The sequence below is a fragment of the Pseudopodoces humilis genome, chromosome 6 (assembly GCF_049639895.1).
Source record: "Pseudopodoces humilis isolate 2021_Gansu_Grassland_sample_001 chromosome 6, ASM4963989v1, whole genome shotgun sequence".
NCBI classification, from domain to species: domain Eukaryota; kingdom Metazoa; phylum Chordata; class Aves; order Passeriformes; family Paridae; genus Pseudopodoces; species Pseudopodoces humilis.
Window position 1 is genome coordinate 53525092 of NC_142205.1, and position 15736 is coordinate 53540827.

Genomic DNA, 15736 nt, shown 5'->3' on the forward strand with positions numbered 1-15736 from the left:
TCAGATAAACGTGATAGATATTTTGACTTTCAACAGTGGGTTGTTGATGAGCTAAAACTGCTCTGAACAGTGTTAAATAGCTTTACAAAGAGCGATAAATCTAACTTCCTGCACTTTCATGGATCTCTCTGTATTACATATCCTTCTCTGATTTTCAGGGCAAGTTCCATGCAATTATAAAAGGTAAGTTAACTTCCTGGAATGGGGGGCACGTTCTGCTTCAAAACAAAAAGTTTATAAAAATCTCCAGTCTTTTTTTTGATAAACATTTCAGAGGTTTTGTTTATAGACCACCAAAAAAGCCAAGCAAAGAAAAGAAACCCACCTAGTTAAAAAAAAGTATTACTATTTAAAAATATCAACAGTGGTTTTAGCCCACAAGCACCATACACATTTTCAACCAAAACAGTTGTCTTCACACAAACATTTTAATGGGGAAGTTTCTCATAATTGTGCTGACTACCTGGAGAAAATGCCTTATTAAGGTCTGTATGTCCAGAAGTAAGTGGCCAACAGCAAATTCCTTTGACTGTTTTCTCTTAAGCACAGGCCTCATTTCTCAGAGCCAGCACTAGAAGGAAGGAATGGGCCTTCCTTCTACTAAACGGCCACCCCACCACCAGAATCCCACCATGTTTCAAGGTCAAAGGAAGTCAACCTCCTATAAGAGCCATAACAGCTCACAGAGGCAAATTACAACATTCCTCACAAAAGGGAGGAGGCAGGAGCACTGAACAGCAGGAAAATCAAGTTGGTTGAAGTTGGAAACATGTTCTGGCTGGCTATGAGGAGCTGCTACAGACCCATGTATGGGGCAATTGCTGCTTACTCAGGAGGGAAGCCATTGGAACCAAGAGACCACAAATAAAGCAAAATACAGAGACTAGGCAAGAGTTTGGTCAGGAAATACGGAAAAATAAATCAGATGGAGTATCCTTCCTGGCCTGCTCAATAAGGACTGCGTGAATGGCATTGCCAGTGGGAATAAAGTGTATCTCAAAATCACTCACTGTTCCATATGGAGAGATTGCTCAGCTTCCAGGTCCTTCCATGCTCACCCTGCAGCTCACAGCTGCGTTTTTGTTGGAACTCTCCAGATGGATGAGTCTCATCTGTCCCAAATTATTCCTAAAACATTCAGATTAAGGAGTCTAAAGTTAAGCCTTCAGATACAGAGCTCTACATTTTTGTGGCTGGTTCTTGCCATAAAATGCCAACCTGGAAAAGAGCAGGCACCAGCTCAGGCTTTCTGGTGGTGCAGGGAGGTGTTGTGATGGGGAACTGACATGGCAGATGCTTCTGTATATAACTTGGCAGCCTATACTTGGATTCCCAGTTTGAAAAAGCCCTTAAGACCCAGCCATATGTTTATCTTATAAGATGGTTACCACATCTTCTCAGCTGACAGGACTGAAAATGATCTCTGTGATTTCATCTTTCCATAGGGAAAGTGGAGCTTGAAAGGACACTGAAAGCAGGAGAAGTGAATAAAGGCAGATGGTCATCCCTTTTTAAAGTTGCTATTATCATCAAAATATCTTGTACTTTGCATTGTTTTGTATAAAATAAGTGACTCCAAATTGGCTTTTATCACACTAGGAACTGAGATAAAACAGCCTGTTATCAAAGCAGTTCTCTGAAAGAGAGCCTGCAGTGTTAACTAAATATAATAAAATAAAAATCACTGAATATGAAGACTTCTAAAGCACACTATAAGAGGAAAAAAGCTATAGGAAGGCAAAAGACTATTTATCTATTTATAGGTTTAACAAGTGTTGCTGAACTAAAAATTAATTCAAACCATAAAAATCTTTTCAGCAAGCTAATATTTTTCACATGATGCTTTATTGGCTTTCATTTTCTATATTTTCCTAGGCACAAGTGCTGTCTACAAGTGATATTCCTTGTCATTAACATTCATGGAATCTTTTAGAAAAACACACTCTATGCCTATCCCAGTGTTCAAGAAATAAATGTAGATGAAGTGTCACTGAACATAGATTAGTACCTATATGAGCAGTATTTTTTTATGAAAGGTCTGGTTTATCATAGGTGAGTGCACAGAGCCTGCTTTACAGCTACAATTAAAGGGGATTTTCACATCACACATGTGTTCAGCATCACAGAAGAATGTTTATGTTAATGGTCTCTGCACATCCTTCAGCCATCTGTGACTCAAACTTACAACTCCTTCTGCAGGTATTGACTCCAAGAGCTTTTATCATGGCCCTGGTGTTTGGTTTTTAATTTGTGTAGCACACCAGGGACTGTCTTCCACCCAGCTCTTCCCTGAGAGGACATTTGGGAACACATTTATTTTTCCATCTTTTTCCATCTTGTCCAACTGGATGAGCAGTTGTGCAGGTGAGGAATATTGGTCACTGTGTGACTGAAATAATGTGTGTTGAATTTCCTTGGAACGTAATAGTCAATCTAAAACCACTTTATCAAAAGAAAAGACAAGATAATGGGTCCTGAAATACGTCTGCTTAGGTTAAAAAAAAATCTGCCACGTATTAACACCTCCACAATACCTGGTCTTCTATTGTGTACCTGCTTTTATGTAACTTCTGAAGCCTTTGAAAACTCAGGAACCAAGCACGAGGAAATCATTTATAGTTAAAAGAAATATGATAAAGCTATTCAATAATACTAATGAATTCCATATTTAAAAAAGCAAACTTCACATCTTTTGTCAAAGAAATCTGATTGTTAGCCAGTTTTTTCCTAACACATAGTATTATTCCTGTGAAAAAGTAATACAGCTCTATGACTGATTCCTTTCAGTATTCTGAGTACCTGGCCATACTCAATGGGAAAAGGCTTTTGTTTCAAAATTGCAGGTTTCACCATATGGGGACTCTTTTAAAGCATTACAAGACAGGCTCCAAACAAAACAGACTACCACATCAATCATTTTTTAACTCTAATTCATACTGAAAAGTTGATGAGTTTTCAGTTGATTGATGAAACTGTGACACTAAATCACAAAAGAAACAAATATTTAAAAAGGTGTCCCTCTCCTCAAGGTAAGAATAGGGAAAAAAGGGTACTTTTTATCTTTTCTATTAATATTATGAGGCCATTTCCAAGATTCTAGGGCGTCTTTGCAGACGATTTTGATTAGAGATCTGGAAGGAGCAGAATGTGGTTGCACTGTGCTTTTAGGGATTAGCAGCTATGTCTTTTTATGAAAGAAATTTCACTCTTTCTGACAACCGAGCTTGACAGAAATGGATTAAAGATGACACATCTCCAATATCATATCTAATGAAAAACAAAGCACCTATTCTTGAACCAACAGGGAATTTTTGTCACATATACACACTCACTGTATTCTTCCACCCTCTGGTCTACATCATCTCTTTGCATTGGACTTGTATGCCTGTCATTCAAACTCTTAATTACTTACCTTTTAGAGCTTTGATATACACAATTATGTCACAGGAAAACCTGTTTTATTTCAAAACTCTGAGGATGTAGAATCTTTTGTACACTGTTAACCAAATCCAGCCCTGTTGCCCCATATATTCATTAATACTTGGCTGCCATTTTTAGGTATCCTTCCAATGTGAAGCACAATGTTCATCTCTATTCAGAGACTTGCCAAACATCCCACCTTAATCCAGTTGCAAGCCCAGGGCTAATCTTCAAGCAATGAGTTGCAATACCTGGCACTATTTGAGCCCTTAAAATGCTTCTCCTTGCTTCCTTTGCTTTGAACCTCTGAAGAGCTGGAGCTACTTGGGACTTCTCTCTGCAAAAGCAGAGGTTTAATTCTTCCAGGTTTGCATTCATCTTGCTATGAAATTATAAACCTGTAACAATAGAAACAGCAACACTCTCCCCCAAAGGTTTGACACATTTTCTTATTTAGCAGGCCCTAGAAGGTAAAAGGAAGATAGATATTGTGCTTTTACAGATACAGGGACAAACTGAACAGGGCTATGATAATTTGAGAACTACTTCTACTTCACTCAGGCTTCTGCTCATGGGCTCAGCACCTTGGGCACCTCTCCCAGGGAAAGGCAGTGCAATAAAGATTTCCTGAAATCTAATAAAGGTGATCTTGATTATGGATCTAGAATTAAATAAAGAGATAATATATTTGATCACATGCAAATATTTGCTGGAAGCTGTACCTCAAACACTTTTGCACTTGGCTTGGAAATCCCAGTTTTAGAATAATTGTCACACACATGACAGACTTTCACTGAGTTACACAGGGAATTACTGCATGACCTGCTACTGGATCATGGAATCATAGAATATACTGAGTTTTAAGGTATCCCTCAGAATCATCAGATCAAACTCTGGGCCCTGCTCAGGACACCCCAGGAATCACACCCTGATATCTGGCCTGATAGCCAGAACCTTAGGGCACACACAAGCTGAATCCAAGCACAAGATGTGCTTAGCCATCTAAATAAGTAGCCTACCAAAAACTTTTTCATCCTTGAGCAAGTAATTGATGTTTGCTTCTCATTCCTAGGCAATTCTTTTAGTCCTTCCCAGTCTGTTTCACTCAGGCACACATCTGACTTGCTCTCGGTGGCAGAGGGCTGCCCAGAACAACAGAAGCAAGGACAGCATCCACTGCCATCAAACACTCAGAATAATGACGGCTTTCATTTTCTGGCACACAGTTCATGCAAGAGCACTAAATCTGGCCATGTGTAAGGCAGTATGGGGCAATCCTGCCCATGGCAGTTCTGGGGCCTCGGGACTGACGATGCATGTATCATCCAAAAAGAATACTTAAACATGTAAAAGGAAATACCTTGTGTAATTACACCCCTCTGATATAATTAGATGCAAATCATGAATTATCAAACCTGTGGACAAGATCCCCACTTCTCAGCAGCCCTTCAAGCAGTCACTTTTTAGATATCATTGAGCAAACAGAAATTAAATCAAATCCTTCAGCACCCACAGACATACAGTTGACATACACAATCAATAGGCAGTTACAAAGAGAGAAAAACTGCAGGAGTTTTCTTATTTGAGATAAGGAACAGGGGGAGGAACTTTGCTTTGCGCCCCCCCAGCACTTTCAGCAGAGAAAATAAAATTGATTCATTGGTTACAGTGCAAGGAGATGAGCATCTCCAGCAGAAATTAAGGGCACAAAGAAGGTCACAATACATAAAATTTCAAGCAGCAGCAGACAGAGCTGGCTAAACTGACTGCCATTTTAACTGCAGTTGTTGATAAAATGGTCACATTAAGAGGCAGCTGAAGGATGGTCAAGAGGTTAAGCCAGGCAGGCTGGTAGAGAAAACATAAAACATGTCCTCTGCCACAAGAAATGTCTGCAGATGGGGCTTCTCCTGCTGCTGTCCTCGGGGGAGGAGGGTGGGAAACTCAGGGCAAGTAGGGGTCCTGCTCCTGTCTTGATCTCAAATAGGACTTAAAATCAACAAAGGTTAGTGGTACCAAAAGTCAGGCCTGGTATTTCTATTATTTCTAGAGCTTCTAATGATTTTCCCTGCAACGTTTTCTCTCCATCTCATTTTCCTTCATCCCCAGAGGATATACTATATGCCTTTATGTTGCAGCAAAATATTCTACAGCTGTAAGTAAAGAAAGCCATCTGTTCTTTGAAAAAAAGAGTGTCCCAGATAGGATTTTTTTGGGTTAGGTTTTTTTTTTTCCAATTAATACAACCAATCTATTGGTTACTTGCATGTCAAACACAGCTGAAATATTAAGCATTTCAGCATAAGCTATGAAAAAAAAAGTTCAACCAATCCAAAGATCACTGTTTTTCTCCCTTCTGATTTTTGATTTGCAAGAAGTGTTGAATATTTATGTTTACACCAGGAATAAAAATGTACTACTTCACGATGTGAGCCTCTTTTCCAAATCTTATTTTTAGGAATGAGTTGCTCAGTATGCTTCTTTCTCTAAAAGCAAGCACCATTTCCTTGCTAATTACTGTAAATTGCAAGTGCAAGGGGCAGCATTCCCTTGTTTTCTGAGAAAAAAACATGTGGGCTGAATGCTGCAAACTGGAAAACGTACTGCTTGATTTCCCCAGCAGAAACATACTCTAGCTGCTCTGTACATGGGAGTTTGACAGCTTGAACTGCAAGTGAACCAAACCTGATGCTTCAGACCACTGAAAAGTCAAAAGAGCAGCAGGAAAATTCAGCTTGCTGCCAAGGGGGGAACTCTGGAAAGCTCTGACCTTCTATTTAACAAATGTAATGTGGCATAGGAGTATGAGGGGGAAAAGTCTTTGCATAACTGAGAATTTTTGTACACCCAGATTTTTGCTCCCAGGGATAACCAGGTGGTGTGATGGCTCAGGCATTTCCCCATGCCTTGCCTGGGGATTCAGGCCCAAGAGGCTTCTCGTAGGGTCACCAGTCTGCATGGCTCCAAAACCGCCTCAGGGGAAAAAGGACTGAAGCCACCAGAGATGCCAAAGTGTCCCTCTACTGAGCAGACAAGCCTTTTCACTCCAAGACAGCTGATATCCTTGAAACTCTGCCCCATCCCTCACATTCCTGTGCCACTGATGTTGCATTCCTCCAAAACAAAAAGTGCCCACGGTTGCAGATGGCCATTGTAATCTCCCTGAATGGCATAAATAAAATAGATGGATGCAAGCAGACTAATGATCTACTCTAGGATGGTTGGTTATGATGCATTGGAAAGAACAGCTGGCTGTCAGCAACATATTTATCAGGAATTTAAAAGACAACAACAGCCATGTAATCCAGAGGATTTAATGACAGAGTGGAATGAATGCTGAATAAACGCTCCTTTTGATAAACTCACAAACATTTGGGCGATGCAACAGTGATTTATATTCTTCTGGGAGAAATAAACAAATTAAGGATTTCATGGCCTTGTGGAGACCAGATTTTGTAAATGTGAATTTCTGTGTACTTTCAGATTAACTTTATCTCTCTTGGTATTAGTGGAAAACAAACCATGGTATTTTCAACTTGCTAGAAACTCCAATCTTTTGTTATTCAGCTTGCTTGTTATTCTGTCCTCCCTAAATCAAGTAAGGAATGTTAGTTGCACACTCAAAATGTATTGTGGAACAGAATTTTGTACCTGATCTATAGTGAAACCATGAAAACCATACTAAAATTTTGCCTTTATGAATGTCAAAAATGTTTTAGCAAAAGTTTAGTTCTTACAGTGTCAAAATGTTCCTTTACAGCGTGGTAGAATCACCGGAATTCATGAGGCAGAGTATGACAGTTGCATTTGAAAATTACTAATCATTCAAACTAATACAAATAGGCAGCACTATTGGTGGATAAAATAAAACTATTAGGAAAAAACTGTGTCAAGCAGGATGATGCAGCCTTTCCTGGATGCAGCAGCACCGCACAGAGCACTGCTTGCTCTCAACTCATTAAACCCAAGCATGCATAAGTTACTCCCTCCATGTGCACCTTCCAGGAAAGCAAACCATATCCAAAGACATGCTCTGTGGCTGGAGAGAAGCCTTTTGGTAAGGCAGCACTTAGGCAGAGAACGATGAGTTGCCACTGAATTTTGGCCACTGGGTATGGCATACCAGAAATAAGAGAACTCTCTCCTGTCCCACCTTGTGGGTGCTGTCAGGATTTGAAGTGCATCCCATATGGATCCCCTCACTAGAAAACACTCCCAGGATGTTGCAGTGTGTTTCTTGTTAATGGTATGTTCTGTTATTACCTAAGTTGATGGTTTGGTCCAAAGGAGACCCTCCCACCCCACACTGTCAATCTACCCTGAGTCTCTGTCAATCTGTCTTAGGCCCACCACATGCTTGGAATTCCTCTTCGGAAATCCCCTAAACTTTGACGCTTGATTAGTCCATGTGACCCAACTTTCCCCCCCTACCTCCCTCATTGGATGATGATTTTGTGAACCCTGCCTTTTACCCTCCCCAGGACATCTCTGATTAGCTGATGCTTTGTACCCTCCCTTTGAACCGCCTCCCTATTTCAGCTGTTCAATGCTCGCATTTTCTGTCTTTTGCCCCCAAGATTCCCCAGAGCAATAAATCCTCTATTATCCCATGCAAAAGACCTCCCTCTCATCCTTGCCTCCTCAGAGTGCAGACTGACAGCCAAAAAGCTGTAGAGCAAGTGCTCCAGTCACACCTGGGGTCATCCTGCTCCTGGGGTGTGACCCACTCCTGGCGCAGGCCGAAGTGATACAGATCAGCTCCAGCCTGATGCGATACCAGGACAATTTCTCCTTCTGCATTTGTGACTTGGTGTGGGGCATGGCACTGCCCAGATGGCTCTCAGCAGCCTATTATGGGTCAGAAAGTCCTAGATACAACATAACATTACAAATCAGACATTGCCAACACCAGACAATAGGTAGTGGATCTTTCTATTTACTGACAAAATTTTTTTCTTACTTCTTAACATAAGATCTTGTTGCTGTCTTTTGCTGAAGTCCTTACTGAAATGCAACACCCTTCATCTTAACCTCATCATCAGAGCTTCAAAACTTCAGCTGTAAACATGCATCATTTTCGCTGTGCTGAAGAAAGTTATTCTGTACCCTAACTGCTACCTGCGTTGTTATTAATCTGCAATTCATGAGCTTTCAGAGCTCTCTGGTTGCCATCCTGAGCCAAGACAGTCACACACATAGTTAACCCCAAGCAGACTGCAAGCTCCACACAAATCAATGGGCTAAGACTTCTGCAGCCCTCAGTGCCTGAAATTTAATGCTGAAAGCAGTATCAAAACTTTTCCCCTGCCCACAGTATTTAGCTATATGGAAAGGACATTCTTTTAGCACTGGCAAAAAGTTCATGAGCTCAGCAGGGGAATAGTGTTTCAAGTTCACCAAGATGCCAATTTCTCTTTCTGTTGGCTGCTAAAAGAAGCAATGGTCCATATTTCCTACCACATGCTCTGTTCCTCCAGACAACTCACAGCCTCTTTCTGTTCCACATACGTGGACCCACTGTTGCTTATTAGTTGATACATTAGCACTTGAAGCAAAGACCAGGAGGTCATTATAATAGATTCTGTAAGCAAAAATAAAAAGGGAAACAATCCCTTAATCCCATCTGAACATGAGGAGGAAAGACAAATAATGCATCCAGGTGTAAGGGCGATAAGTCTTGAGTTATAGAGGATGACATGGAAAGAAAAAAATCCTTCTAGATTTTCATTACCAAACTCATTTGAGATAAACTGTAGGAATGATAATTTCTTGGAGGGGAAATGAACTTTGTACAGTTAAGCCTTTGCTGTCAAGAGCAAAAGATAAGAATGACCTTTGCTTTTAATGTATTTGTCTTTCCATATCCATTATATACAGTGAGCCCAGTCTATTAGCACCATTGGTCTAACACTAAAAGTCAATTTGATTTAACCATACTTGCTGGCACTGCAAACTGCCTGACTATCACTCAATTAGAAAAGAGACATTAGCTCAGGTGTTGCTTAGGATCTAACTGCTCTTTCACCTTTGTAATGGATCTGAGATTCCACTTTAATTCAGTGTTCTGTAATCAGCTGGCTTTAAATCAATCCAGAATTGTCAAAAGCATATGGGATCAAATGAAAATGCAAAATTTAAAATACAAATAACCATTGAAGGTAGATTTTAAGTGCTAGTGCTGTATCATTATGGTGAAGTTGATATCATTTACAGCAACATTAAAGCAAGTGTTATTAAGAGAAAATGAGGCATTTGTCAATGAGTGTTTTTAGTGTCATTAGAGGTCTTAGAATTAACACACTTGCAATATTTTGACTAAAACAAGCTCATTCAAAGGCTCTTTTTAGCATATTAGCATCTTGTTAGACTTTGAGGATGTTTCAGATCTTCCTTCCTTGACTAGTAAAGGAAGAAATCAAATTCCAGACATCATGTTACAAAACTGTGGAAGTGTACTGTTTGCAGTTGCAGGTACTCAAAACACAAAGATCAGCCTTTTTTTCTGGGAAATATAAAATTTTATTTCCAGGGTCCCAAAAGGAAATATGAACCAAGTTCTGATATCCCCAGTCATTACTGAAGAATTTTTTTTATGATATTAATTACCCATTATCTTTTATAGGGCCATTTCTTCAGTGAGAATGCACCTGCTGAGATTAGAGATCTGCTTCCAGCATCATAAAGTTAAAACAAGCTGTGAATATCACAGATGGGCATACATTTATTGCGAGGGAATTTTTCGAATATACAATTTCAGGACAAAACTTCTGAAAACCAGTCTCAGTTCTTTGCAGAGTGCTTATAAATATATTGCTCTGTCTCATCTCCAAACACCTGTAGTGTCTTGTCTATGTGGATATCTCAGTGCAGGAACACACATGTGGAAAACCCCACATACTGCACATTGTGCCAAGAAGGATAGATTCCCCCCTGCAGGAACAGACATCTGGATTTTATTCCCAGACACTGGCATCTGAGCACCTTTCCTGGAGCAGCTCAAATCCTTGATTTTCTCACCCTCTTGAATACGATGCTTCTTTACAGAGCTGCCTCAAAAAGGATGGCATTTTTGCAGTACACTGCAGAGTTACATTCTCACCACAGGTTTAAAAGCAGGTTTAAAAGTTAATGTCTAGGTCTGGCTGCTCATCTTCTAGTGTTCCTAACCCTAACCCATGCATACATTCATTAAGTTACAAAAAACCGTGAAATAAATAAAATTGTGCAGAAATGCATGTTGGGCAGCCCTACCTTACTGAGTGTGGTCCCTTTCAGCTGAAGAAGGTCTGGCTCTGTGGCTTATTGCTCAATTATGAAGTTAATCAAAGAACTAATTGAGCTTGGTCTGCTTGGTCTTTTGAGCCTTTTCTTATGGATTAGCTTTTATTAGAGCTAACAGAGGACATGAGGAAGGCTGTAAAGGGCAAGGAGATGATAAGCCTAATATGTGAGAGGAATGATAGTTGTATGTCATATTTGTGCAGACAAAATTGGGTTCTGGGAAGGAATATGACAGATCCATGTACCTTTTAAAGACCTATAACCTTCATGGCATTTGAAACCTTTCTTGCAGTGTTTTGCCATCTCAAGTGTTCATTTCTTTAGCTGTGCTTTTCTAGTTTGCAGCATACCAGTGCCTCATGGGAGTGAGAGGTTGTATCCGCTTGCCACTGTGACAAGTAAAGACTATAACTCTTTTCCTACAACAAAGTGATCTCAAGGAGAAAACTTAGCTATCAATGTGATATTAAAGATCTGCATCTACAACAGCATTTACAGGAAGAAAAAAAATAAGACAGAAGGGGCCCAGCAGTAATATAGACTGTACAGAAGAAGGATGTTTTTTTAAAGATGTTGTTCAAAGTGAATTTACTTTGTTGGATGTGGGCTTCAAAATGAAGGCACACAATTAAGCTATGTGAAAAAAAGAGCAATGAGTTACAATTCCTGACATTTTTGTGCTATTTTTCTCTAATAGTAATATGGAGAAAAATATTGTTCTTCACTTCAGAGCAATCAGAATACTTTATCTTTTAAAACAGTTTTGGAGAGCACACATTCTGAAAATGTCTTAGCTCGTACTGGATAATGACGAGCAAGTGAAACAGAATTTCACGCTTTCTAAAATGTAAATATAAGGAGGCGTTCTTTTCTCTTTCTAGTGATTATCCTATGCTACAATTACCTTCCTTTTGGCTGTCTAAATAATATTCTCTTGATGAAAGGAAAGTGCTTATGGGAATTTCTAGCACATGGTTACAAAGGAAGAAAATATCTTATTTAATGCACAACAGCCAGAATTCAAAGGGAAAGAACTGAAATTGAAGATGCTCCCTTGCTATGGGATTTTTGCTCATCTTTGGTGTGGTATGAGACAAGAGCTACTGACTGGGAAATACTTGGCTAGTGCAAAGTTCAGAGTCAGGTATTTGGGTACACGCATTCACCTCCAAAGGCTGATGGAATATAAGACATTTTGGCCGTCCTGATTTTCTCCTTCCAGGATACAAGAGTATGATCTTCCACAGGAGACAGCCTGGGGAAACCCTGACTGAAGTTTAGGGGGCAGTGTTTACCAGCTCTGTGCAGAAACACAAACTCAAGGGGGCACAGGTGAAGGATGATCGAAGAAATGACTAGTTTATCTCTTGAGAGTGAACTGTGGGTTTGTCTTACTGAGCCTAGCAAAGCAAAGGCTCAGAGAGAAGTGACTGAGCTCTGGTGCATGCCTAACTAGGATGAAACAGCATGGCCATCTGTGGTGGCAGCAGACAGAGTTTAAGTGATCCTTTGCTGCCTTGTTTTTCCACATCCATTTTCTTGGTGGGATTACTATTTACAGAAACTACTCTGCTTTGTGTTCTGGGATGTTATTGAAGCTTTCAAATAAATTCAGGGATGCCTATGGGTAAGAATAAGGGGAAGGCCAATAAGTCTGACATCCTACTTACTGTCCACCCAGCCAGGAAGGAGAGGTGGACAACTTATTCCATAAGCAGCTGGAGAATGTTTCAGAATCACCACCTCTTGTTCTTGTAGGAAACTTCAACCTACCAGACATCTGCTGGGAACTTAATACAACAGAAAAGAGGCAGCCCAGGACGTTTTTAGAGTGTGTGGAGGACAACATTTTTCCGCAGCTGGTGGGTGAGTCCACCAGGGGAGGGACTATGTTTGATCTGTTGTTTGCCAATAGAGAAGGGCTGGTGGGAGATGTGGTGGTTGGAGGCCGCTTGGGGGACAGTGATAATGAAATTATACGGTTCTCAATATTTGGTGAAAGCAGAAGGAACATCAATAAGAATTTTACATTGGACTTTTGGAGGGCAAACTTTGGCCTATTTGGGAGACTTATTCAGAGAGTTCCTTGGAAACAGCCCTTAAAAACAAAGGAGTTCAGGAAAGATGGATGTTCTTCAAAACAGAGATCTTGAGGGCACAGGAACACAGACTGTCCCTGTGTGCCGAAAGATGAGTCGCTGAGGCAAACATCCAGCCTGGATGGATAATGAGGTTTTGAAGGAATTTAGGAATAAAAAGCGGATGTATCATCTTTGGAAGGAGGGTCATGTCTCTCAGGAAGTATTTAAAGGGGTTGCTAGGGCATGTAGGAAAAAAATTAGAGGCAAAAGCTCAGTTTGAACTTAATTTGGCAACTTTTGTAACGGATAATAAAAAATGTTTTAACAAATATATTAATGGTAAAAGGAAGGGTAAGACCAACCTTTGTTCTCTTCTGGATATGAGAGGGAACTTAGTAACTGCAGATGAGGAGAAGGTGGAGGTGCTTAATGCCGTCTTTGCCTCAGTCTTTAGTAGGAAGACGGCTTGTCCTCAGGACAACTGTCCTCCTGGGCTGGTAGATGGTGTCAGGGAACAGAATGGTCCCTCTGTTATCCAGGCAGTCAGAACTGTTGAGCCACTGGACGTTCAGAAACCTCTGGGCCCAGATGGAATTCATCCCAGGGTGATGAGGGAGCTGGCAGCTGAGCTTGCTAAGCCCCTCTCCATCATTTATCAACAGTCCTGGCTCACTGGTGAGGTTCCAGATGACTGGAAGCTGGGCAGTGTGATACCTGTTGCTAAAGGACACAAAATGATTCACACGAACTCTCTCAGTGCCAGAACAAAAAACCTGTCTTTTATTCTCTGACTCCAGTATTTATAGATTCTTGACAATGACCAGGGATTGGATAATTAAGTTACCACCTTACCAGGCACACTGGTCATGAGAAACATCCATCAAAAGACGTTTCTTAGAAGGAAAGTGATAAACAACTTATGTTTATAGGACTTTCATGGGAAAATAACTAAAACTATGAAAACATTATCAGAAGGCTTAATTTTCAGGGCGGCATGATGCCCATTCACAAAAAAGGGTAGGAAGGAGAATCCTGTAATTATAGGCCAGTGAGCCTGACCTCAATACCTGGTAAGGTAATGGAACAGTTTATACTGAGTGTCATCACACAGCACTTACAGGATATCCAGGGGATCAGACCCAGCCAGCATGACTTTAGGAGGGGTAGGTTGTGTTTGACCAACCTGGTCTCCTTTTATGACCAGGTGACCCACTTGGTGGATGCAGGAAAGGCTGTGGACATTGTGTACCTGGACTTCAGCAAGGCCTCTGACACTGTCTCCCACAGCACACTCCTGGAGCAGCTGGCAGCCCTTGGCCTGGACAGGAGCACTCTGTGCTGGGTTAGGAACTGGCTGGATGGCCCAGAGAGTGGTGGTGAACGGTGCTGCATCCAGCTGGGGGCCAGGCACCAGTGGTGTCCCTCAGGGGTCTGTGCTGGGGCCAGCTCTGCTCAATAATTTTACTGATGACATGGATGAGGGTACTGAGTCTTTCATTACTAAATTTGCAGATGGCACTAAGCTGGGACCATGTGTCGATCTGTTGGAAGGGAGGAGGGCTCTGCACAGAGAGCTGGAACAGTTGGATGGATGGGCAGAGTCCAATGGGATGAAGTTTAATCAATCCAAGTGTTGAATCCTGTATTTTGGCCACAATAACCCCCTGCAATGTTACAGGCTGGGGATGGTGTGGCTGGACAGTGCCCAGGCAGAAAGGGACTGGGGTGCTGGTGACAGCAGCTGGACATGAGCCAGCCCTGTGCCCTGGGGGCCAAGAAGGCCAATGGCCCCTAGCCTGTGTCAGGAATAGTGTGGCCAGCAGGAGCAGGGAGGTCATTCTTCCCCTGTACTGGGCACTGGTGAGGCCACACCTGGAGTGCTGTGTCCAGTTCTGGCCCCTCAGTTTGGGAAGGACATTGAGACACTTGAGCACATCCAGAGGAGGCAAGGAGGCTGGTGAGGGGCTGGGAACACAAACCCTGTGGGGAATGGCTGAGGGAGCTGGGGTTGCTCAGCCTGGAGAAAAGGAGACTCAGGAGTGACCTTGTCACTCTCTACAACTCCCTGAAAGGTGTTTATGGGCAGGTGGGGGTCAGTCTCTTTCACCAGACAGCAACTGACAGAATGAGAGGACACAGCCTTAAGCTGCACCAAGGGAAATATAGGTTGGATATTAAGAAAAAGTTTTTTACAGAAGGGATGATAAAGTATTGCAATGGTCTGCCCAGGGAGGTGGTGGAGTCACCATCCCTGGATGTGTTTAAAAAGAGACTGGATGTGGCACTCAGTGCCACAGTCTAGTTGAGGTGTTGGAGCATGGGTTGGACTTGATGATCTTGAAGGTCTGTTCCAACCTAGTGACTTTGTGATTCTGTGCCTCAGAGGGAGAATGCTTGCCTTGGTGATACAAAGCCTCTGGATTTTGGACCAAATCACATGCCCTTCACAGTATGAGAGTATTCATACCTCAACCTCTAAGATTCCCTTACAGTCAAAATCTCTCTGTGGTACAAAACAGTGGTTCTCAGATACTAATGTCATGAACAGAAATATAGAGCAGAAGGGACAGCCCTTTATTCTTTAATTAACTCATACAGCTCTTCAGCCATATCATGCATCAAGCCTTGCCATAAAAATGGCAATTTTATTGTGTGTATAAAAAGAATAAAATTATTCATAGAGATTGAAGATCCATTTACAACAAATGTATATGCCTGCCTGAGTACAACGGATTCCAAACAGATACATTACTGTGACCCATAAAGCTACTTCAGTAACTTATTTACTGTAACTTTGGGTGACATTGTCACAGATTAATAGTTCTGTAAAAGGTTTAGGTGCATAAGGTCATCATATTCTTGTTGAAGAGATTTATTTTTTTGGTCAGATGTGCGATCTTGGTGTGTAGTGAATGACAATTGTAATTCCTTGATGTTCATTATTATGTCTGCAT